Here is a 27,133-nt window from a genome sequence, read left to right on the forward strand (position 1 = left end):
CGATCTTGTTAAAGAATTCCAGTTAAAATCGTATCAGCAGGCCAAATTGCAACATCTAACAGAGACTATGCAAGATAGTGCATGTCAGACCCACAAGTTCTTTCGAGCCCTCCGTGCCTCTCCTACTCGAGAGAATTTGACCAGACTCGAGGATGCACAAGGCCACCTTACACTGGATCCACAGACTATTGTGCATATGTGCAGGAATTATTTCCGTGACCTTCTCGGTTCCGCTTCTCCTCCTTCAGCCCAAATTACTCGGGCCCATTCGGTCTTTTATAACCAGGTCCGCAATCAGTTACCCCAGGACATGCAAGCTACTCTGGAGTCAGATATTGGTGAAGCAGAGGTTATGGATGTCTTGTTACACTTGCCCAAAGATAAAAGTCCAGGTTGGGATGGTCTCACCAATGAGTTCTTTGAAGCTTTCGCTACCCAACTGGCGAAACCATTGCAGGCTCTGTTTCAACAGGTGTGGGAAACGGGGATCATGCCTCCCTCATGGAAACAAGGACTTATTAAACTACTTCCAAAAGTTCCTTCGCCATCTAAGTTGACACACTGGCGCCCCATTTCTTTGATGGGTTCCATGTACAAAATCTTTTCCAAAGTAATGGCGAATCGGCTCCATAAGCATCTCCCTGCCCTTGTGCACCCTCTCCAGTACGGTTTCATTAAGGGCCGAAATATTCTACACAATGTTTTGAATGCCCAATCGGCCATTGATTATGCCCGGCATTCTAATCAGGAGGTGGTATTGATTCAACTGGACCTGGAAAAGGCTTTTGACTATCTGGATTGGTCTTTTGTTGCTGACCTTATGTCTGCTATGGGCTTTGGTGCTCGGATGTCTCGTCTGATCTACACCATTAGTGCTGCGGCGTCTTCGCGAGTCATGCTGAACGGAGGTGTTACTGAGCCATTTGTCCTTGCCCGTTCTGTCAGACAGGGGTGCCCTTTGAGCCCTTTATTCTTTGCCCTTGCGACACATCCAGTTCTTTCCATGTTATCACATATGGCCGCCTCTTCCCAGTTGGCCGGACTGTCGCTTCCTACAGGGCAACATTTCATTAGCCAATCCCTGGCAGATGATACTTTTATGATTTTGCGTGCGGACAAGGATAACCTTCGAAAAGCATTGGATGTTTGGGGTCTCTTTGGCCAGGCGTCAGTGGGAAGGCAAACATGAGCTTAGACCACAATTCAACCGGATGGCACAGTTGGGCTTGTCTTCAGTTGCGGATGCCACCCTTGCCAGTCGCAATGTGCTTATCTCCTTTCATACTGCTAGGAGGATTTTCCAGATCCCTCGTGGATATAGGCCTTTATGGGAACAGCTCGTGACGGTGCTCCAGAACAGACAACCCTTTCCTGCTCTTCCTTTGGATCATCCCTGGCAGGATTGGGACCTACAAGGCCGGCTGCCCTTGAGCAAAGCTTCTGCTAATCAAGTGTATCATCTCCTGATTAAAGATAATCAATGGCTGGTTACTAAAGCGAATGCTTTATGGGGATTGCGTAAATCCCGCTCCTGGTGGAGGGTCACTGTGATGGAGGGCTGGGTTAACAAGACACCCTTTAAATATAAAGTCTTTCTTTGGAGAGTGATCATTGGGGGTCTTCCGCTTGCTTCGGCTCTTTCCAAGCGACGAATCTCCAATGGCACCTGTTTCTTTTGCACCAATTCTATGGAAACCGCTCGCCACCGATTTATTTCCTGCCCCGTTGCTAAGAAGGTCTGGTTATTTTTGTCGGCCGTGTGGCGAGGGGTAGTTGGTATCACACTGCGCCCCTTTGATTGGGTTTTGGGCCAGCACAAATACCCTTCTCCCACACAGCCACATATGAAGCTCATGTATCACTTTCTTCGATACTGGGGCTGTTGGCATAACTGGACCATTCGGAATGCTTTTCTGTTTGACTCAGCCCATAATGTTCAGCGATATATTGTGAGGCTTAAGGGCCTCTTGTATTGGCAGTTAGCTCTGCTCCATCGTTCTGATTTGCTCTCTACAGAGGACTTCCGTCCTTGGCATATGGCAATTTCCTCCGCATCCTTGCCATGAAATTGTAACTTGTAGTACTTAGCACCTCGTCGCATGATGACTTGCATTGTTGTCATGTATCTTGTAATCAAGTAATCTTGTATTTTTTTCGTAATTAATACAATTACCTTTTACGAAAAAAAAAAAGAAAAAAGAGAGAGAGAGAGAGAGAGAGAGAGAGAACTGGAGAGGCTTAAGAAAGAAAGATCTATTAACCTCTCTAAAAGGCCAGAGTGGCCTATGAGACCATAACCAATACAACTGGTATCATCATCTCTCATCAGAGAAGAGGAGATAAAATTTATGTGTAGGTCTACATAGTAGATTGGAATGAGAAGTGTGGAAACTGAAAAAGTTGGAAAAACTTTAAAAAGATAAAAAGGAGTGGAGTATCTCCCCCTAAGTCTATGGAATCCACCAAGACTCAACAAACTACATCCGACTGAGTCACCACGCCAATCTGCCTCTGTAATAAGCAATCGTGATGCAAATGTGACGCATATGCGCACGCCTATGTTGCCGAGTAGGTACTCTAGGGTGTCATGCTCTACGTAGCGTGGTACCTCTGTCAACTGTGATACCACCTGATGTTGTATCTCAACAACGCCTATCAGTAGGAGATGTGGTGTTTGGGATGGTAGCAGTTCGGGGTTCAACTACGTTGAAGCTAAAATAGTCTGGAACTACTCTCTGGAGGGGTGGATGACACTAGGGTCGCCTCCTATCCCATAATAATAATGCTCTGCGTGGCTAGAGCACCAATAAGAAAAGGCCCAAACATCTTTAATCCTCATAGTCTATCACCCGTCTTAGTGGTCCAAAGCCCTCCTTAAAGAGACAATGATAGCGGCCTCGGATATCATAGTATACAATACATCTACAAATGTAGTGCTCCTTCATTTCTAGCTCCCATCCACAAAGCTGGCACATCCTCTCATTGGCTGCAATATGGCTCCATCGACTTGTCTTAAATCATTAGTTGATGCGATGAGGTGTGAATCTCACCAATAGCAACTCGGAGTCCGTGGGAAAGTTGAGCATCCATGTATCTCGGACTCAATATGAAACCGTCATGAGAAAGCTGCAAGAAATGACATTGGTATTGTGCCATTTTCGTGCCTAATGGGAAAGGGGACTTGGACCAAGTCCTTTCTGTCTCCACTTTAGTGATGTTTACTCTCACATTATTCAGCTCTGCACGGCTGAGGCTCAAAGTAGGGCAGTCAAGGCTTCACACACACACACACACACACACACACACACAGAGTATATTAACGTCTCTAAAAGGCCAATGTGGCCTATGAGACCAAAGCAATACATACAATGATGGCATGTTTCTCATCTGGAACGAGAAAGAGATGAAAAAACATGCCTATAAGACAAAAAAAATGAAATAGTGTCCTATAAAAGGGAAACATGTCAATGATTTGAAAGTGAGAGTAGAGAAAGGAAAACTCTCCATCAATGATATGTCTGTTCTCTAAGGAGGTGTATCTCTGCATGGCTAAGGCATCTCGGCATCTGTATCCTGTGGCGCTCAATGATGGCTTTAATTTGTCTGTGGTGTGGATGTCTAGGCCTTCGTCCGGGTGGATGTGGGCGCCTAGACTAGCTAAGTGCCACTGCTCTATCCAAAGGGACACCTACAGAAGATGAGGTCCAAAGATGATGTACCCCTATAGGCTGTGTGGCAGTAGTAGTGGTATCTGCCATACTCTGTCGTGCATCAGTGAAAAAGTCAGTGACTGCTCTCTGTCTATGTGAGCCGAGCTGTGGGGGCCTCCTACTCCGTAGAATTGTTGCTCTGCGCCTCTGGAGCTCCAAGAGGAAGAATCCCAAGCATCTCTGATCCTCAAACTGCATGATCCGTCTCAGGGGTCCAAAACCCTCTCGAAATAGATAGTGGTATCTACCTCGTATGTCATAATATACAGTGCATCGGCAGATGTAGTGTTCCTCTGTCTCTGGCTCTCTGTCGCATAGTGGGCATATGCGTTCTTCTGTTTGTATACCCTCCCATCTGCCTGTCTCAATCCTCAGGTGGTGCGATGAGGTGCGGATCTGACCAATAACTGTGTGTAGTCCATGAGGCAGCTGTGTGTCCATGTAATTGGGTCGGGTGATGAAACCATCCTCAGATACCTAAAGGAAGTGGGTCTGGTAGTGTGCCATCCTCGTGCCATGGGGGGAGGGGGATCGGATCCAGGTCTTCTCCGTATCTAACTTCAGTATGTCTGCTCTAATTACATGGTTTAGCTCTAATCTCGGCTTAGGTCAAGTGTAGGGCAATCCAGGCTATAGTCAAAGGCGGATAGTCTGTCAATCTGCAGCCCATGTAGACTCATCCATGTACTCATCTGAGCATACCAACAGTGTCTGTCACCGTCTGCTGCTAGTTGTCTAGAAGAGGTTAGGGCTAGCCATGGGTATCTATCTTGGGGGAGCTCCCATACTCTATGTATGAAAGTCTCTACCTGGACCAAGGCCTCAGCCACCATGGGTGATGCTCCCAACTCAGCTCTGATAATCTCATGTGGAGTCGAGCTCTTCGCTCGTATCATACGTGAGATTATCATGACCAATGGTCTTTCCATATGCTCCCATCCGTCATAGTATTCCTTCTCTGGTCCATCCTGGTCTCCCAAAGGCTCTCTCCTCGTGTGAAAGAGACTCGGGCCCCAAATAGCTGCTCCATATAGGAGTGTGGATGTAACGAGGGTGTCAAAAAGCCACAGTTTGGTGCGCGGCTCATGAAATTGTATGTGAGCACATTGCCTCTCCAATGCCCCTAAGGCTACATATGCTTTTGCCAAACGAGCCTCTGATGTCTCTCTCCAAGAGAACTGTGGTCCCTTCAATGTGACCCCCAAATAGACATATTGTCTAACCATCTCCACTGGCTCTCCATCAAAAGTAAACTAGTGCTCAACTCTTGTCACCCAAGCAGCTGAAGTGTTAAATACCATAACTTTAGTTTTCCCAAGGTTCACCTTAAGATCTCTATCTCTGCAAAAAGCTGATAATGCATCCAAGTGTCTATTTAGTCCCTCAGGTGAGTCAAATATAAGTACAATTTCATCGGTATAAAGCAGTAATGGTATTAGCACTCTAGCTAGGCTGGCTCCGGCCCCACCAATCCTATCCACATATTCTAAAATTTCATCTATATACAGCCCAAATAGTGTCGGTGAAAGTGGACAGCCTTGTTTCACCCCAATGGTGCTATTCACTGTATCTGAGATGCCCTCAGGTGTTCATACTCTACCCGTCACTGTCTCATACAAGGCATAGATACTCCACTGTATCTCTACGGGCACATCAATGTTTTGCATTCTTCTCATGAGTCTAGCACGTGGCACTGTGTCAAAGGCCTTGCGAAAGTCCACAAAACAACAATAGATCTTTTTCTTGAATGCCTTGCCTTCTTCGATGATTGCCCTCAATGTAAAGATATGGTCTAGAGTTGTATATCCCCTCCTGAAGCCAGCCTGACCTTTTGATCTCAGGCCATGCATCTCGGCCCATGCACTCAATGCTTGTTCCACGATTGAGCCATATAACTTGGCCAGCACGTGTCCAATCATGATAGTTCGGTAGTCACTAGGTAGCGCGGGATCTCCACTCTTAAAGAGCGGCACAATAATATGGTTTGACCAACAGGTTGTAAATCCCTCACAAACTGCCCTATTAAAGATGTGAGCCAACATTGGTGCCAAAATATCACAGGCATGCGTGAAGTGTTCAGCCACTAAACCATCATGATCTTGGGCTCTTTCATTTTTCAGTTTCCATATGGCATTCCTCACTTTGTTTTCTGTGAAAAATCTGCAATTTGCTGGTCTTGAGGTTGAGGGGAGTGGCATAGGCTCTTGGCCAGGAATATCATAGAGTGTGCAAGCATACCCATGCCAATCATCCGGTCTAGTAATTTGTAGGGGTGGCTGGTTCTCGTGCATCTTTTTCCATGCTCTCTTGCTGTCCTACCCCAAGAACATGGAATACATTTTTGTTTCTAGTCTGCTCACGTATTCCGCTTCTTTTTGCGTACCAACTGTCTGAAGAGTGTTCGAACATGCTTATGTGTACATATGCCAAGTGCCATCTCTCGCTGAAAATGTGCTCGTGTCTCTTTGCACTCATCCTCATACCAGCCATTCTGTGGGGCATTACCTCGTGGAGGTTTATCTGACGGTGTAGTGTGTGGGAAAGCGTATACTGCTGAAGTGTGCATTATCTCAGCCAACTGTCCTGTAAACTCATCCAAAGAGGCCTATGTGTCTAGCTCTCTCAATGCATCTCGCACAGTAGTGCTGTATATGTATGAGGTCGCTTCCACAAAATCATAGCGTGGAAATTTTGGTATGTGTGGCTGTGCTTCGTGTATATGCCCATATTCCATTGTGAAAGCTAGAATAGCATGGTCTGCTACTAATCCAATTGGTCTGTCTAAGATTTCAAAGCTTTTTATGTCAGGTAGCAAGTTGGGTGATCCAATCAAATAGTCCACTGTGCTTGACCCTTTCTTGTTATTCCAACATGTGAAGCCATTAGATCTTGTCCACTGTGGTAGCCCGTTAAGGATGGCCAAACCATGTGCACTTCCCAATGCCAGTAGGTGTGTTCCATATTTTGTTCTCTCTCTATCTTGGGCTGATCTAACTAATCCCACTTCATCTAATGCAATATCTATGAACATCTCATCACTAGTGTCAAAGAAAGCACATTGGTTGTTTCCTGTGCGTGCATTAAAGTCTCCTGCTAGTAGAACATCCCCAATTCTCATTTATCTCATTATGTCCTCATATAGTGGTGTATACGGGGATGCCTCTTTAGGGGCAAACTTAGAGTATGCAGGGGAAAGTAGCATATGGCAATATACATATCTCGAGTTCTGCTTCTACGTAACCTGATCCACATGTATCTTGCCTCTACATCTCTATGTACCACTTGGACTGTATCTCGGAGCTCTTCTCTAAATAGAATTGCCACACCTCCTGATCCCCTCGTCCCTCCAGGCCGCCTAGGCTGAGGGCGATATACACTTTCCCATCTATATCCATATACATCAGGTAGACGGCTATCTTTACATTGATGTGTCTCAGTATACATAGCAATGTCTATCCCTTTGAAAGTATCCTCAAAATAACCTGCACCTATCTTAAGGGAGCCATTCCAATTCCACAGTGTGAACTTCAGGATTACATAGGATGCGCACCGTCATGCCGTCCTTTTCTCTGTGATGATGACTCTTCCATCTCTGTATACAACCCATTTACCTGCTTTCCGTGCCTCTAGAACACGTGGCATATTTTCCCTCCTGTGGGCTAACTGGGCTGGGGTGAGGTCTTCATCTAGGTAGATCTTTTCTCCTTTGAGAGCGATCCTCTTGGAGAGGAAGGCTCTCTTCTTTTCCAAGTCTCCAAACTTCAAGATGAGGACTTTTGTTTTTGTGTCAGCTTTCCCGACTCGCCAAGCCCCAATGATGGGTACATCTATAGCCCCAATTTTGGTGGCAAGAGCTGTAGCATCTTCAATTGGGAAGCTTTTCTCATCTAGTCCAACCACTCTTACCTGGAGTGCGCGTGCCCGTCTTTTTGCCTCTTCTTCCAAGGTGGCATTCATAACTTCCACTTTGTTGCCATGCATTCCTTTATTCTTTTTTGCCACATCTATCCATTCTGCATTTTCTTTGATGGTATTCTCAACATTCTCCATTTTCTTTTGGGTGCCTTCCACCACACTTGCATAGGTGTGCATATCCTTTTTTCAAAACATCCATTTCTTTTTGTAGTTCCGGTGTGGTTTGTGGTTCCTTTTGTGCGACCAGTTTCTTTTTGCATTCCTCTAGTTCTTGTAGATTAGAGATCATTGAGTCTTTCTCTACCATGTGTGCATCCAATGTTTGTTGCATCTCCTTTTTTAGTTCTTCCATCATTTCAGCTCAAACCCGCTCTTGTATATCCTTTTCCATTTCCTTCCTCATGGTACGTATTTCAGCACGGAGTATGGTCAATATCTCCTCATATAGTGTTTCATTAATTTTGTGGGATGTCTTCCCATATCTACTCGATCCTGGAGAGACATTCCAATCTCGGGTTTTACGCCCATAGGTTTTGTATCTCGTGTTCTTTGGCGGTGTATAAAACATTGTCTCCATGGTTGGTTTTGTGATTCCTTCATTGTCAGTTTCTTCCATCATGATTATAGTATGTGCTATAGCATAAAACTGTTTACAGTCTAAGTAGAGTAGTAAACCAGTAACATAAACTATCACTATAGCATGAACCTGTCAGTATATCATAAACTCTCAATGTGACTGCATCATAAGATATGACTATAGCATGCACTGTCAATGTAGCATAGAACTATAAATCTCACATAAACTATCATTGTAGCATGAAATGTTAATGTGCGTCAGTCTGAAATCACGCAGGTCTCCAGTCTACATAGCATGCAACGTTCATATCAGTCTGAGTACATCTGCAATCTCAGTACATTCACACAGGTCTGCATTCATGTCAGTCTGAGAGAGTCTACAGATTTCTTATACAGTCATAATCACGACCCAAAACTGTCCCATCAATCCTTGCATATCTCTGCAGATACTGCTCACAAGGCCCACCACTGTTTACTGCAGGTATATCCTCTCACTGTTCATTTAGTGCTCATTCATCACTGCTGCCACAGTACATTCGTCACTGCTGCTACAGTCCGTTCGTCACAGTGCATTCGTCAAAGTACACGTGCTGCCAGATACGTGTGCTGGTGTCACGTCTGTCTTGTCTGTATCCTGCTCCTCACGCCTGTTGCATCAGCATCCGTCCGTCGTGCCCGTCACACCAGCGTCACGTAGCTCACGATCCCGTCGCACCCGTCTCGTCAGCGTCACTCCCGCCACGTCACGCCCATCACGCCAGCTCCCCGTCACGTCACGCCAGAGAGAGAGAGAGAGAGAGAGAGTTTAGGGAGTTATTGGACTTCGCCTCTGAGGGCAATGCTTTTTTTGAACGACTGCTCTCTAATGTGCACTGGGTTGCTCGACAGTATGGGATCCATCATGCCTCTCTTTGTCGGCGGCGTCGGCAAGCAGCGGAGGACTTACTGCCTTTGGTTCGTTCTCTGCTGGGGAACACTCCAGATGATGTATTTCTGCTGTCATTGGTGATGCATTTGACTGATCTTATTAAAGAGTTTCTGTTGAAATCTTATCAGCAGAACAAATTGCAAAATTTGACTGAGAATTTGCAAGACAGTGCTTGTCAGACTCATAAGTTCTTTCAAGCTCTACATGCATCTCCTGCTCGAGAAAATATAACTAGACTCCAGGATCCAGAAGGTCGAATGGTCATTGATCCCCAGACTATTGTGAATATGGGCAAGAATTATTTTCTAGACCTTCTTGGTTCTTCTCCTTCACCTTCTGACCAAGTTACTCATGCACATTCAGTTTTCTATGATTTGGTCCGCAATCAGGTTCCACTTGATATGCAAACTACTTTAGAGACAGATATTTATGAGGCGGAGATTATGGATGTTCTATTACACCTGCCCAAGGATAAAAGTCCTGGTTGGGATGGTCTCACCAATGAATTCTTTGAGATTCCTGCTACCCAACTGGTGAAACCATTAACGACTATGTTTCAGCAGGTTTGGGAAACAGGGTTCATGCCTTCCTCGTGAAAAGAATATCTTATCAAACTACTTCCAAAAGTCCCTTCGCCGTCAATGTTGAAACATTGGAGACCAATTTCTTTGATGGGTTCGATGTATAAAATCTTTTCCAAAGTGATGGTGAATCGGCTCCACAAGCATCTTCCGGCCATTGTGCATCCTCTTCAATATGGTTTCATTAAGGGCTGAAACATTCTGTATAATATCTTAAATGTGCAAATGGCTATTGACTATACAAGGCACTCTAATCAGTAAGTGGTATTGATTTAATTGGATCTGAAAAAGGCTTTTGATTATTTAGACTGGTCTTTTTCATTGCACAACTTATGTCTACTATGGGCTTTGGTACTCGCATGTCCTGCTTGATCTACACCATTAGTATTGCGGCTTCTTCGCGAGTTATGCTAAATAGTGGTGTTACCGAGCCATTTGTCCTTGCACACTCTGTGGGACAAGGTTGCCCTTTGAGCCCTCTCTTCTTTGCCCTTGCGACTCATCTGGTTCTTTCGATGTTATTTTCTATGGCAGCTTCTACTCACTTGGTTGGATTGTCCCTTCCTTTTGGATAGCACTTTATTACTCAATCTTTGGCTGATGACATCTTTATGATTTTGCGTGCGGACAAGGACAATCTTCGCAAAGCATTAGAATTTTGGACACTCTTTGGTCATGCTTCTGGTCTTCTTATCAATGCTTTCAAATCAGCCATTCTCAGTTGCACGGAGTCGGATTTACAGTCATTGGGCTGGCAGGGACAGGTTGTTCCCCGTGGTTCCATTGTCAGGTATCTTGGGTACCCTTTGGGTGTTGATGTTCGGCCAAAGCAACTACTAGAGTGGATTTCACAGAAACTGGCAGCTAAGTTTCTATATTGGAAGTCGCAGGCTTGGCCCTTCCATGTTCGTCTCAAAGTGGCTCAGACAATTATGTTGCCAATGCTCACATATTTCTTGCCATTGCTGCCTTGGACTACTACTACTTTGAATGCTCTCACTTAGCACATTCGTTTCATGTTATGGAAGAAGGATTCCTTGCACGCAGGCATTTCATGGATTTCTCGATCGCATACATGTACCCCCAAACGCATGGGTGGTGGGGCTATTTTGGATGCCGAAACTCATATGCTGGCACTTCGTTGGTCTCTTTTCGTGCCATGTGCGTGGATCATCACCCGTGGGTCGTTATAGCCCGTTATTTTCTCGAGGATCACGGGCTTCTGCATGGTAATACATAGATTCGGAGCTCCTGGTGGCATGTTCTTAATGCAGACTCTCGGTTTTCTAGTCCTTCCTCATCCCTGCTTGTTCATTTGGTCTGCTTCTAGAAATTGGTTCTCCAGAAGGCGCGTTGGCATCCAATGGAGGACCGCTTACATACTAACTCTTTTCAACTGGAATTGTTGACAGCCTCGCGATTACTTTCTTGGAAAGGCAAATATGAGCTCAGACCAAAATTTAACCGCATGGCACATTTGGGCTTGACTTCAGTTGCAGATGCCACCCTTGCCAGTCGTAATGTGTTGATATCCTTTCGTACAGCCAGGAGGCTTTTCATAATCCCTTCTGGATACGGTGATTTATGGGAATAGCTTTTGTTAGTGCTCCAGAGTAGGCAACCCTTTCCTGCCCTTGCTTTGGATCGTCCTTGGCAGGACAGGGACCTTGTAGGTCGGTTGAATTTGGAAAAGGCCTCAGCTAACCAGGTGTATCATCTTCTGATTAAAGATCATCAATGGCTGGTTACTAAAGCTAATACTGTATGGGGATTGCGGAAATCTCAGTCATGGTGGAAGACAACTGTGATGGAGGGTTGGTTGAACAAGACACCTTTCAAATGCAAGGTGTTTCTTTGGAGGGTGATGATTGGTGGTCTTCCGCTTGCTTCAGCCCTTTCCAAGCGTCGAAGCTCTAACGGCCATTGTTGAGAGATTCAGTATCAGGTCTCTGAGAGAAAGAATAAATAAAGAAGAAAAATAAAGAAAAAAAGAAATACGTAGGCTTGGGGGAGAGTGGCCAAAAAGGGCCAATTCTTTTGTACCAAATCATACAAATACGTACGGTACTGTACATAGATGGGAGTGGATATATCATACATGAAGGATCATACAAATAAGAGTAGGCTTGAGAGATAAGATAAAATCTATTAATGTCTCTAAAAGGCCAAAATGGCCTATGAGACCATAACCAATAGAACTGGTATCATCATCTCTCATCAAAGAAGAAGAGATAAAATGATGTGTATATCTACATGGTAGATTGGAATGAGAAGTATGGAAAACTAAAAAAGATGGAAAAACTAAGTTTAAAAAGACTAAAACACGAAGTTTGTTGTGCCTCCAGGCATTCATACTCTCCCTGTCACAGTTTCATACAAAGCATAAATACATCACTGCATATCCTCTCGGACCCCAATGGCTCGCAACCTTTGCATGAGTCTTGCATGTGATACAGTATCCAATGCCTTGTGAAAATCCACAAAACAACAATAGATTTTTTACCTCCGTGATCGTCCCTCCTCAATCAAGGCCCTTAGCATGAATATATGGTCTAGCATATTGTATCCGTGGCAGAAGCCACCTTGTCGTATAGACCGTATTTTCTTTGTTTCAGCCCTCCAACTTAACTCATGCTCCACAATAGAGGCATATATCTTTGCTAGCATATGGCCAATCATAATAGTACGGTAGTTGTTAGCGACCAATAGATCTCCCCTCTTAAAAATCGGCACTATTGTGTGGTCACACCAACTTACTGGAAACCCCTCACATGTGGCTCTATTGAGGAGATTCACCAAGATAGGGGCCAGTGCATAACATGCATGTGCAAAATGCTCTACCACAAGGCTATCTTGATCATGTGCTCTACACCGAGATGTCAAATATTGGTGTCAAACATGTGAAGAATGTCAAAAATCAGGACCACGACGGCTCATAGCAGAACCCCAAACCCCAATCAAGGTCTATGGACCCTTTGAGAAGTGGGGAATTGATGCCATAGGGCCTCTACCACGCACTCCATCAAGAAACGAGTATATTTTCATGGGGGTAGATTACATGACTAGATGGGCCGAGACTATGCCAACTAGAAGAATCACTGCTAAGGAAGTGAGTAAATTCATCTTTGACCACATTTGTTGTAGGTTTGGTATCCCTCTTGAAATATTATCAGATAGCGGACCAGGGTTTAGAGCTAATGTGGTGGATGAACTCATGCAAAAGCTAAATATTCAACAATGACACTCTACCCCTTACTACCCTCAATGCAATGGATTGGTGGAATAGGTAAATGGAATGATTTGTAAAATCATTAGCAAACAGGTACATTCAGGGCATATCTCACCATCTTTTCCATAAAGAAACCACACTATATTGACCTAGAGTTTGATGGAAAAGGTATCTACTCTTGTGATGGAACATCATACAATGCCCTAGCATGTTCATACCATACTATAGCCTATAGGGGATGTCAACTAAATTGGGGGTTGTCTCCCATGAAATTTCCTCCATGCCTTCTGTCTCTGCTCAAAAAGAGCTGATACACCTCTAACTCTAGTTTGGCTAAATAATCTCTCTTCTTTTTCCGCACAAGACGACGAAAGACATTTCGTGCCTGCTTGTGTGTGAATGTTCCTAGTGTACTAGTTTGTTTGCACTCATCATCATACCAAGCATTTTGAGGGGGAGTACATCTATGTATTGTAGTAGAGCCCATCTTACATGGGAATGCCTCTAAAGCTGTAGCATGTGGAGAGAGAAAAAAGAAAGAAAGAAGAGAAAAAAAAAAGGAGAAAGAAAGAAAGAAAGTTGTAGCCTTGGGAAAGAGCGGCAAAAAAGTGTCAGTTTTTTCATACTAAATCATATGAATACATATAGTACAGCACCATACGGATTGTACCATACGAATCAATTTGTACTACATACAAAGATAACCTTGACCTCACCATTTACCGCTGCATCGTCAAAATGGGGTGAATGGCCAATGCAACGAACAAAGGACTCAGTGTGCAACCCTACCTAACCGATCGACAAAGGAGGAAATGTGTTATCAAACCACCATTGAGTAGAACTCTTGATGAGGAATCCGTGCTAATAGTATTGATAAGTGCAAACATTCTCAAACCAAAACCCATGCCTTGTATCAACTGACCTAGGAAAGACCATTCCAAATTATTGAAGGCTTTTTCTAGGTCCATCTAAACCATCATCATTTCCTCTTTGTGTATTGAGCATAATCTATTTCCATCTGGACATTCAAGATGATGTGTAGAATATTGCGCCCTTTGATAAATCCATACTGAGCAAGGTGAATAATGTCTAGAAGATACTCATGCAGTCTATTAGCTAGGACTTTGGTAAAACACTTATACACAAAGCCCATCAACGAGATTGATCGCCAATGCTTCAAGGATGAGGGGGATGACATTTTAGGGATCAATGTAATCAGACCCTCCTTCCAAGAGGGCGGTATGTGTCCAATTGTCCAAATCTGCTAGTCTAAGGCTATCAAAGGTGCAAAAAAGTGAGTAGCATAGGGCTCAAAAAAACTCAGTGGTGATACCATCCCACTATGGGCTCTTGTCTTTAGGCAAATGCAAAAGGAAATCCATGACCTCATCTTGTGTAATGTCCATATCCAAGGTGTTAGCAACATCTAATGTAACTTGATCTTTAACTACTTATGTGACTGACGATTATTATCTTGCAAACCCTCTAATAGTGCAACAAGTTTGGCCTGCTAGTATGATCTCTTTTGAAAAGTATCAACAAGATGTGCCAATCTTGTGGAGATGGAAAGAAAAAGGGAATCTTGTGAGGAATCCATCAAAACAAAGTGTGTTAGAGTTGGGAATTTCTTGGCAACTTGCAACCATTGCCTGCCTAGGGTGGCATGATGTATTCCATATTGCTTGGCGACCATTTGTGCATTGCATATTAACTGATCAAGGGAAGCTAACCCTTAGGATGGAAGGTCCAATAAAAATTGAAATAGCAATTGTTGCATATAGCCATCAAATATCTCATGGTGAGGAAGGAGCAGTTGAAACACAATGAGAACTTGCTCAGAAGGGCTCGAAAAGGACCCACTGGATGCATATGCATCTCAAATGCCAGGGGGAACTAATCAGAGAGAACTTAGCCTTGTAATACCCTAACTTCCAAAACCTCCAGTAAAAAGGAATCATCATGCATAATGTAGAGCTGATCCAAGTGACTCCAGGTTTCCAGATATTGCCCCGAATAAAAAATGTAGCTATGGTCTATGACCAAGACAAGAGATACTATTTCAAAGTCGCTAAAGCAAAGGCATTCAACTCTTGGCATTTTGGGTCGTCCATGAGTCCGTGTCTTGAAGTTGAATGTGATGGGTCCACACATATATTAAAATCTCCCATGATAAATCTAGGCCTTCCAAGGGAGAGACATGCTCTCAACTTGCACCATAAGTTGTGACGACTAGAAACATCATTAGGAACATAGAGACCCACCAGCCATAACATTCCCCTTCATATGTGATTTCCACAACTATAAATTTGCCTAATACATCTCTCTTGATCACTAGCGGTTGAAATTTCTCTCTGACAATTAGCAATACATCGGAATTGGCTCCTGTTGAAACCCCAGCATGAAAAAGCCTGAAACCATGATAGTGTAGCTTGGGTGACAAGAGCTGAGCACCAGTTTACTTTTCATGGAGAGCCAGTGGAGATGGTTAGGCAGTATGTCTATTTGGGGGTCACATTGAAGGGACCACAGTTCTCTTGGAGAGAGACATCAGAGGCTCGTTTGGCAAAAGCATATGCAGCCTTAGGTGCATTGGAGAGGATATGTGCTCACATACAATTTCATGAGCCACGCACCAAATTGTGGCTTTTTGACACCCTGGTTACACCCACACTCCTATATGGGGCAGCTATTTGGGGCCCGAGTCTCTTTAACATGAAGAGACAGCCTTTGAGAGACCAGGATGGACCAAAGAAGGAATACTATGACGGGTGGGACCGTATGGAAAGACCACTAGTCATGATGATCTCACGTATGATACGAGCCAAGAGCTCGACCCCACATGAGATTATCAGAGCTGAGTTGGGAGCATCACCCATGGTGGCTGAGGCCTTGGTCCAAGCAGTGACTTTCATACATACACTATGGGAGCTCCCCCAAGATAGATACCCATGGCTAGCCCTGGCCTTTTCTAGACAACTAGCAGCAGATGGTGACAAACATTGTTGGTATGCTCAGATGAGTACATGGATGAGTCTACATGGGCTGCAGATTCACAGACTACCCCCCTTTTGACTATAGCCTGGATTGCCCTACACTTGACCTAAGCCAATCAGAGCTAAACCATGTGATCAGAGCAGACATACTGAAGTTAGATACGCAGAAGACCTGGATCCAATCCCCCTCCGCCAATGGCACGAGGATGGCACACTACCAGACCCACTTCCTTCAGGTATCTGAGGATGGTTTCATCACCCGACCCAATTACATGGACACACAGCTGCCTCATGGACTACACACAGTTATTGGTCAGATCCGCACCTCATCCCACCACCTGACGATTGAGACAGGCAGATGGGAGGGTATACAGACAAAAGAACGCATATGCCCACTATGCGACAGAGAGCCAGAGACAGAGGAACACTACATCTGCCGATGCACTGTATATTATGACATTTGAGGTAGATACCACTGTCTATTTCAAGAGGGTTTTGGACCCCTGAGACGGATCATGCAGTTTGAGGATCAGAGATGCTTGGGATTCTTCCTCTTGGAGCTCCAGAGGCGCAGAGCAACAATTCTATGGAGTAGGAGGCCCCCACAACTCGGCTCACATAGATAGAGAGCAGCCACTGACTTTTTCACTGATACACGACAAAGTGTGGCAGATACCACTCCTACTGCCATAGCCTACAGGAGTACATCATCTATGGACCTCATCTTCTGTAGGTGTCCCTTTGGATAGAGCAATGGCACTTAGCCGGTCTAGGCGCCCACGTCCACCCAGACGAAGGCCACAGACAAATTAAAGCTATCATTGAGCGCCACATGAGAGAGATGCCGAGATGCCTCAGCCATGCAGAGATACACCTCCTTAGAGAACAGGCATTTCATTGATGGAGAGTTTTCCTTTTTCTACTCTCACTTTTAGATCATTGACATGTTTCCCTTTTATAGGACAATATTTCATTTTTTCAGTCTTATAGGCATGTTTTTCATCTTTTCTCATTCCAGATGAGAAACACACCATCATTGTACGTATTGCTTTGGTCTCATAGGCCACATTGGCCTTTTAGAGACGTTAATATACTCTCTCTCTCTCTTTTTTTTTTCGTAAAAGGTCTCTCTCTCTCTCTCTCTTTTTTTTTTCGTAAAAGGTAATTGTATTAATTACGAAAAAAATACAAGATTACTTGATTACAAGATACATGACGACAATCTAAGCCATCATGTGAAGAGGTTCTAAGTACTACAAGTTACAACGTCATGGCAAAGACGCGGAGGAAATTGCCATATGCCAGGGATGTAAGTCCTCCCTAGAGAGCAAATCAAAATGCTGGAGAAGATCTAACTACCAATACAAGAGGCCCTTAAGCCTCGCAATATGCCGCTGAACATTATAGGCAGAGTCAAAAAGAAAAGCATTCTGAATGGTCCAGTTATGCCAACAGCCCCAATATCGAAGAAAGTGATACATGAGCTTCATATGTGGCTGTGCCGGAGTAGGGTACTTGGGCTGCCCAAAAACCCAATCAAAGGGGCGCAGGGTGAAACCAACCACCCCTTGCCAAACAGCCGACAAAAATAACCAGACTTTCTTAGCGATGGGGCAATAAATAAATCGGTGGTGGGCAGATTCCACAGTAGTGGTGCAAAAGAAATAGGTGCCATTGGAGATTCGTCGCTTGGAAAGAGCTGAAGCAAGTGGAAGACCACCAATCATCACTCTCCAAAGAAAGACTTTATATTTAAAGGGTGTCTTGTTCAACCAGCCCTCCATCACAGTTGCCCTCCACCATGACCGGGATTTATGCAATCCCCATAAAGCATTCGCTTTAGTAACCAGCCATTGATGATCTTTAATCAGAAGATGATACACTTGGTTAGCAGAAGCTTTGCTTAAATTCAGCCGGCCTTGTAGGTCCCAATCCTGCCAGGGATGATCCGAAGCAAGGGCAGGAAAGGGTTGTCTGCTCTGGAGCACCCTCAAAAGCTATTCCCATAAAGGCCTATATCCACGAGGGATCCTGAAAAGCCTCCTAGCTGTACGAAACGATATAAGCACATTGCAACTGGCAAGGGTGGCATCCGCAACCGAAGACAAGCCCAAACGTGCCATCCGGTTGAATTGTGGTCTAAGCTCATGTTTACCTTCCCATGAAAGTAAACGCGAGACTGCCAGCAATTCCAATTGAAAAGAGTTAGTAGCTAAGCGATCCTCCATTGGATGCCACTGAGCCTTCTGGAGGACCTGTTTCCAGGAACATACCAAATGAGTAAGCAGCGATGAAGAAGAACTGGAGAACCGTGAATCAGCATTAAGAACATGCCACCAAGAACTCCGGATTTGGGTATTGCCATGCAGAAGCCCATGGCCCTCAAGGAAATAACGGGCTATATCGACCCACGGATGATGATCCGAGCACATGGCGCGGAAAAGAGACCAACGGAGTGACTGCATGTGAGTTTGGGCATCTAAAATAGCTCTGCCACCCATGCGTTTGGGGGTGCATGCATGCGACCAAGAGATCCAGGAAATACCTGCATGCAATGAGTCCTTCTTCCATAGCATGAAACGAATAGACTGAGTAAGAGCATTCAAAGTCGTAGTAGTCAGGGCAACAATGGCAAGAAATATGTGAGCATTGGCAACATATTTGTCTGGGCTACTTTGAGGCGAACATGGAAGGACCAGGGTTGAGACTTCCAATACATAAACTTAGCCACCATTTTCTGAGAAATCCACTGCAGAAGCTGCTTTGGGGGAACATCAACACCCAAAGGGTACCCAAGATGTCTGACAATGGAGCCACGAGGAACAACCAGACCCTGCCACTCCAAGGACTGCAAATCCGACTCCGTGCAGCTTAGAATGGCTGATTTGAGCGCATTGATACGAAGGCCGGACGCCTGACCAAAGAGACCCCAAACATCCAATGCTTTTCGAAGGTTATCCTTGTCCGCACGCAAAATCATAAAGCTATCATCCGCCAGGGATTGGCTAATGAAGTGCTGTCCTGTAGGAAGCGATACTCCGGCCAACTGAGAAGAGGCTGCCATATGAGATAACATGGAAAGAACTGGATGTGTCGCAAGGGCAAAGAATAGAGGGCTCTAAGGGCACCCCTGTCTGACAGAGCGGACAAGGACAAATGGCTCAGTAACACCTCCGTTCAGCATGACTCGCGAAGACGCCGCCACGCTAATGGTGTAGATTAGACCAGACATCCGAGCACCAAAGCCCATAGCAGACATAAGTTCAGCAACGAAAGACCAGTCCAGATAGTCAAAAGCCTTTTCCAGGTCCAGTTGAATCAGTACTACCTCCTGATTAGAATGCCTTGCATAATCAATTGCCAGTTGAGCATTCAATACATTGTGCAGAATATTTCGACCCTTAATGAAACCATACTGGAGAGGGTGCACAATGGCAGGGAGATGCTTATGGAGCCGATTCGCCATTACTTTGGAAAAGATTTTGTACATTGAACACATCAAAGAAATTGGGGGCCACTGTGTCAACTTAGATGGCGAAGGAACTTTTGGAAGCAGTTTAATAAGTCCTTCTTTCTATGAGGAAGGCATGATCCCCGTTTCCCACACCTGCTGAAACAAAGCCTGCAATGGTTTCGCCAATTGGGTAGCAAAAGCTTCAAAGAACTCATTGGTGAGACCATCCCAACCCGGACTTTTATCCTTGGGCAAATGTAACAAGACGTCCATAACCTCTGCCTCACAAATATCTGACTCCATAGTAGCTTGCATGTCCTGCGGAAACTGATTGCGGACCAGGTCATAAAAAACCGAACGGGCCTGAGTATTTTGGGCTGAAGGTGGAGAAGTGGAACCAAGAAGGTCGCGGAAATAATTCCTGCACATATGCACAATAGTCTGTGGATCCAGGATAAGGTGGCCTTCTGCATCCTCGAGTTTGGTCATATTCTCTGGAGCAGGAGAGGCGTGGAGAGCTCGAAAGAACTTATGGGTCTGACATGCACTATCTTGCAAAGTCTCTGTCAGATGTTGCAATTTAGCCTGTTGATATGATTTCAACTGGAACTCTTTAATAAGATCAGCCACCCGCATGGCCAGTACGAGCAGAAATGCATCATCCGGAGTGTCCACCAGCAGAGAACGAACCAAAACCAGTAGGTCCTCCGCTGCCTGGCGACGCCGCCGACAAAGAGAGGCATGATAGATCCCATACTACCGAGCAACCCGCTGCACACTAGAGAGCAATCTTTCCAATGACGCAGTGCCCTGAGAGGAGAAGTCCAAGAAGAATCTGTCAATCAATTGCTGCATATAGCCTTGAAAGATTGCATGCTTCAAGTAAGAAAAGTTGAAACGCAAAGGGAGTCTCTCCAGAAATTGCTTGAAAGGTGCAATGGGTTGTGCAAGCAACTCGAGCTGCAGAGGCAAATGGTCCGACAAGGCATATTGCTCCAACACTTTTATTTTGAGCATCTCGGGAAGAAAATCATCATTCTGCATGATATATATACGGTCCAACCGCGACCATGTTGTTGCATACTGGGCAGAATGGAAAGTAAACCCTGTAGAAGAAGGGTGCAGCCAGGACCAGAGATCTTGCTTAAGAACAGCAAGAGCCAACTCATGCCACATACGACTTTCCGGCGCATCCATTACCGAATGCTCCGATGTGGACTGGGAAGAATCAACACACATATTGAAATCCCCCATGAAGAAGCCCCGTCTGCCAAGTGACAAGGAGGTCTGCAAAGTCTGCCAAAGCTCCCGACGAGATAACGAATCATTCGGAGCATAGAGGCTAAGTAACCATAAGATTTCCCCTTCAAATAAAATTTCAATTACCAAAAAGCGGCCATGAACATCATTTTTAATAAGAACAGGCTGATATTTGTCATGTACAATCATGAGCACACCCGAATAGTGCATGGCCTGTGTCCCTGCATAGAACAAACGGAAGCCATGGCAATCCACAACTTTTCCGGCTTCACCGTGACTCTTGTGCTCAACAGCGCACAGGACATCCCACTGATTCTCATACAATGTAGTCCACATGGCATGTTGCTTGTGTCGAGAACAAATTCCTCGCACATTCCACGTGGCTATTTTCATGTGTATTCAAAACAAAATCAGGTACGAGGCACAGCTTGCCTCGATTTGACTTTGTCGGCGAGAATGTCCAGGACTCCCTCGTCCAAGAAATCCGCCAACACCGCAAAAGAGTTCGGAGGACCAGATTTGAAAGTAGACAGCATATCTGCTGGCTTGGGTTTGGAACGGGGATAACGACGGTGCCAGGGGATAATGACGTTGCCTCTGGTATCAAAAGCCAGCTTAGCAGGTGGACCCTTTGGACGATCCGAATACATTTTCCTGGCGGGCTGAGAACGAGGGGCAGAGGAAACCATAGCAGGAGCAAAGCGCTCGAAAGACAATATTTTCTTCCTGCGCATATATGTACGCATGAAATCTTGTGAGGTAGTAGGCACAGTATTCTCCATGCCAGCAACAACCCTGTTGCCTTTTTTTGCACGTACTTCAACCCAATCAGTGGGACGGGAATCCAGACCCGAAACCTGTTGTTTACCTTTTGCCAGAACTTGGGGCGGGTGGATAGTATCCAGTGACGGAGCATCACACACCATATCTTCCATGGGCGGTGCAACATGGCCAACATCTTAAGGGTGTTGCTGCTCCGGGCATTCGGCCATAAAATGCCCCAACTGTCCACAGGAAAAGCAATGTCCTACAAAATTGCCCCATTTCAAACGAAACTGTAACGGATGCATGCCAGAGCAATTGAGGCGTAACCAAGCAGGCCTTTTCCTTGCAGTGTCCCATAACATACACAAGTAGTTGCGATTCACAGCCCTGAGACTGGGAGGGACCAGAACAGTGCCCACAGCGGACATAGCATCCTTCAATAGTGGCCAATAAACAGCCGGACAATTTTCCACTTCTACCCACACAGGGCATTCACGTTGCAACAGACGCTGAAAATCTGCCATCGGGCGCCATGGAACCACATGAACCAACCAGCGATCAAAAAACAAAGGCAGTTTAGACAGGAGAGCAGCACGGTGCGTCTCAGATTTCAACAGGACCTCAAAAAAACCTCGGGACCCAACAAAAATCTCTTCAACACATTCCCCTTGTAGCAGACTGTGCAGCCACTAGCGAATACGGGAAAGCAGCGGGATTCGACCAGTGAAGAAGAGTATCACGGTGCGATCATAAAACACCGAAAAGGAGCGTAGGACAGTTTTTGGGTCCACGGTGGCTTCCAGAACATCGTCAGGTGCAGAGTCGGAAAAGACTTCCTGATTATGTTGAACATAATCGCCAAGCAGAGTGTTGGCAAATTCCAGCAAATGCTCCCAGTCAACATCCTGAGAGTCCACAGAATCCGAAGCAACCTGCGCATAGGAACGATCCTGATGAACACCTATCTCTTCCGAAGTATGCTTGGTACGTTTACCCGCAGCCTGGATGTCAGGACCAGGGGGCATCTCTTCGGTGCACGGAACCATATCCTCAGGTTCCTCAGCATCAGAATCCGGGCCAAGTGCTGCCATCGTTTGGTCTATGAAATCCAGATCCAAACCAGCCATCGTGTATCACGATCTGATCTCGAAGGAGGACTGACGCACAGTGCAGATTGCTGTCTGCTGAGTTAGAAATCTGCACCCCTGTAAGCTGGTTTCTCACACGGCGGAGGACGACCCTCTACTGTATCACAGAATTCTTTCTGTTATGCCAGAAACCTAGAAGAAGTGAAGTCTGCAGTGCAGCCGCCTGAGTGGTGGGGCAGAGTGCGCGCAGGACCTGACCAGGACGTCACACGAACAGGTTGCAGGCGTTGACGGGCAGAGGTCGCGAAAGGCAGGTACAGACGACAGGTGGCAGGCGTGCAGGAACAGAGCTCGCAGGAGGACAAGGCCAGAGCTCGCCGAAGGCAGAAACGGCACAGGCGAACACACAAAAGCAGGGACGCGCAATACCTGGTTCCGTCAACGCCCAGGAAAATAGGCCGGAGTGCAACGGCAGTATGGCGAAACGAGACGGGGGCTGCCGTCAAGCGTGGCGCAGTCCACTGACAATAGCTCTCTCTCTCTCTCTCTCTCTCTCTCTCTCTCTCATGGTGAGGCATAGGAGACTCACTACTTGACACATGAGCAGAATGGTTTCGGGCAGCATCATCATTGGCATCATGTGCTACCTCAAGATTTAGGAAGGAGCTATTGTGACTAGATATCTTGTCCATACAATTTTCAGACTTAGAGATCTTTAAATGCTAGCCTTATACTACGATGCTTTTTTTTTTTGCCGCTTCATAATGAGATGACATTGGACATAGATATACTTTCGTTTTGTCTCATAGGCTACATTGGTCTTTTATAGATGTTTATATATTTTTCTTTCTTTCTTCTTCTTTCTCTCTTCTCCCACCCCCTACACTCCCCATCCCCCCTTTGGCACTCTTGCTGTCCCCTCTCTGGCACTCTTGCTGCATGCTCACTCTAATCTCTCTCTCTCACTCTGTCTCTCTATCTTGCCCCGTTCTCTACCTAAAATGCCGTGACCCTAAAAAGAAATCCAGGCTCAACCCTGAAATGCAGTTCTGACCTAAAGGGCAGGTGTGACCTAAAAGGCAGGCATGACCTTGAAATGGAGTCATGACCTGAAACGTTGTAACCTAAAATGCAGTCATGACCTGAAATGTTGTAATCTAAAATGCAGGTGTGACCCTGAAATGCAGTCACCACCTAAAATGTAGTCATGATCCTGAAATGAAATGCAGTCGTGACCCTGAAATGCATTCATGACCTCAAAGGCAGTCATGACCTGAAATGGAGTCGTGTCCCTAAAAAATGCAGTCGTGAACCTGAAAAATGTAGTAGTGATCTTGAAATACTGCCCTGAACCTGATGCTCCCTGAATGCAGTCTTGAATTGCATTACTGGGACACAACAGTGAACAATGTGGTCATTCAGGGAGGGCATGCAGTAAACACATACTACCAATTAAACCTTGGCTTGATTTGGATTGTTGGGCCACAACAGTGAGCGTTTCATACCATGAAATTGTGACCAATACTTGTAAATGCATTGGTAGTAGAGGATCATACATTTGCAAATAGGGGTAAACCGGGATCACTAGGAAAACAAGGTGATATCCTGGTGGAAGGGCCATCCTCCCAAACCCCAACAAATCTCTAAAGAAGACACAGACATGATGAACTAACACCAACAAGCATCAAAAGATGCTCAAAGGTCACAAAAATACCAAAGCAACATGTAGGGGGGTCTGGATGACATGAGGTCTCTCGTAAGAGCTGAGATTCAAGAAATGTATGCATCAAAACATGATAAAATACTGCTAGAGATGAAAGCACACATGAAAGGATGTATTAGTGAGTGGGAGAATGGGGAATACAATGAAATAAATATAGAATTACAGGCTGAAATGGCAGATAACGTGAAATTGGATATGACTTGGAAGAATGAAATGGAAACTTTGAGAAACTACACTAATATATGCATAACAACCAAGGAAAAAACAAATTGCTGAGTTGGGATCTCAATTAGATGGTTGCAAGAAAGACATAATAGTGTATAAAGAAAAACTTGATACAGCGAAGCCATCGCCAATTGCACTAAAATTGGAAAAAGAGATGGGATGCCCTGAAAAGGACATGCATGCATGGGTAGATTCAGTCAAAGGGGAAAGAAAGAAGATGTGCTAAAGAAAATGCTCAATGGGTTGAGTTTGCCAAAAAAAAAAAAAAGGGAGGGCACAAAAACAAAATAGAAGTGATGAATGCCACCACAGAAGAAGCAAAATGGAAAATTCAAGAACTCCAAACCTCAATGGATAAGAAAGGGCATATCCTCATGCTGAAGTTTGAAAATATGGATAAGAAATAAGCCTTCCTAAAAAACACAGGGTCCTCCAAGGAGAAAACATATGCCTTGATGAGGATTTGACACTCGCTCAGCTAGAACATATAAAATCTAGAATGCCTATGTTATTGGAGGCATATAAGGAGGGGAAGTATACAATGTACAAAGATGGTAAGTTGATTATTACAAAAGGTTGGTCACAATGATGGTGCATAGCCTAAGACACTTAGGATGTCAATATGGAACTACAATGCAACACCACATTTTGATGTTGGTATTTTGAGGATAGCTTTTGAAACATGGACATAGCCATGTATACAGAAATGCATCAATGCAAAGGGAGCCGATTGCTAGATGTTTGTTGGTATCCTTGGAAAAGTGCATTCCACTCACAAGCTAGAAAGCATAGTGGCATTAGGGGCTTTGGGGGTGTAGCCATACTTTTTTGAGAGGATCTCAAAGATGTTGTCTAGGTGACGCACAAAGATGAAGATCCACGATACATGTTACCCAGAATACATACAAGGAAACCACATGACATCGTTGTTGCTATATATGTTGCTTTGCCCTTGCAAACTTAGGCTATGCTTCACCAAATGGGTCACCCTTTGATGCATTACATGTGGATATCATGAGATATGCTAGCTTGGGAGTACTACTAGTAGGGGATTTCAACGAATGGACTAGGATCAAATAAAGCCACTTTTACGTATAGGAAAATGCCATGTTCAAAGAGATCAATGTGAATGAGGTGCGTCTACACAAGAGGACCTAGGACAAATAAGTGAGTACCTACACGACACACTCACTAGCTCTGGGAAGTGCACATAGGTTAGCCATTTTCAATGCTCCCTCATGCAAACCAAGATTCAATGCCTTGACCTGCTCAAAAACCACAAGTGGGGGGCAAGTAAATGGACTACTTAATGGAATCATGATCATTAATTCCAAACAAGAACTTTGAGATTTCAAGGAGACCGACTGGGATAGCAACAGATCATGATATCTTGAATTTCACAATCTCTTACAGGTTTTATGAGAGATACATTTCATTTTATATAGTGGTGTGGTCTCATACGACACATTGGCCTTTTAGAGACATTAATATACTAATATGAGGCCATCCCTCTCTTCCCTTGAGTACTTCTTTGCATAGCTATCTCTTACTTCCAGTGATCTGTGGTGAGGAGTTTGGAGCATGGATTGAAAGGAGGAAAATGGAGAATACTATATAGATTAGAAACCATAAAAGTTCTCTCCAACCCTCTAGGCGACAATGGCACAGATGGAGGCAACATTGACTCATTTATTTTTGGAGCCCCTCACCTTAGCTACCACCTTATCAACAAGGAAAGTACAATCATCTCCAAGCTTTGTTCCATTGTATCAGTTTAATTCATTCAACATGGCTTAGTGATTATCATTCCTCACTCTTATTCTTCTTCTGTGCTTCCAAGATTCTTTGTTACAATGTTTGCCGTACACTCTTCTGTTTCTCCCCGAAAACCCTACCATTTCTTTACAGTGTCATCATACTCCCTCTGTTGAGATAGAATGGTCTTGACATTTTAGTTTTATTGCTCGGACACAAGGACATTTTACACATTCATAGGTATGCTCATCATCCTCACCTCATTGCCAATGTAGTGTGGGCTATGATTTTCACGAGCATTGAATTGAGTACTTACTCCATAACAATGACCATAGCACCTTGAAATATGTTGTGATTACTTTGGCATGAGGTTGTCTAGTACTAGTTTAGGTAAAACATTTGATTTAATTGAAGAAAAGATAGATGTAGGCCTATATTGATTCACCATTGCTTTTTGCATCTAAACTAGTATAAGGTTGCATGATGTGTTTGCTTGGTATGTGAGAAAATTGCTCCCAATTACAACGCTCTAACATCTAGGAGAAATTTGATAGTTTTTACTACAACATTGTAGTAAAAACCCCCAAACACTATTGTCAACTTTTACCCCACCATCCAAAATCAAGTACTTAAGGGTGTAAAAAGCCCTAAGATGACCACTAAATTAGCCAATTAGAGTAAAACTCCACCTATGACATTGCAATAAAAAGTATCATACTACTACTACCGGTGTTTTTTTAGGTTGGAAACAATGAGGGGATATTGCAAGAAAATGTCTAACAATGTACCCAATTTGATGGCATACTTTAAACATTTCTTAAATCCCATATTGTGAGTGACTAGAATCATTCTTATGCCTTTTGGCTGTCTGAAAGAACGATAAAAGAACATTGATTTCGTTCTTACCTTGAAATCATGCCAGTTTTTTAGC

General features: G+C 44.6%; 1 protein-coding gene and 1 pseudogene across 12 annotated transcripts in view; both read right to left on the minus strand.

The window, feature by feature from the left end:
- LOC148021915 (uncharacterized) overlaps positions 1-27,133 on the minus strand; it is a 198,220-nt gene that overhangs the window by 10,767 nt on the left and 160,320 nt on the right. The gene's annotated exons all lie outside the window — the stretch shown is intronic.
- Positions 4,304-8,562, minus strand: LOC148021916 (uncharacterized; annotated as a pseudogene).

Source organism: Lygodium microphyllum, chromosome 17 (genome assembly GCF_053477565.2).
Source record: "Lygodium microphyllum isolate KBCC chromosome 17, Lygodium_microphyllum_v1.1.10, whole genome shotgun sequence".
Classification (NCBI taxonomy): Eukaryota; Viridiplantae; Streptophyta; class Polypodiopsida; order Schizaeales; family Lygodiaceae; genus Lygodium; species Lygodium microphyllum.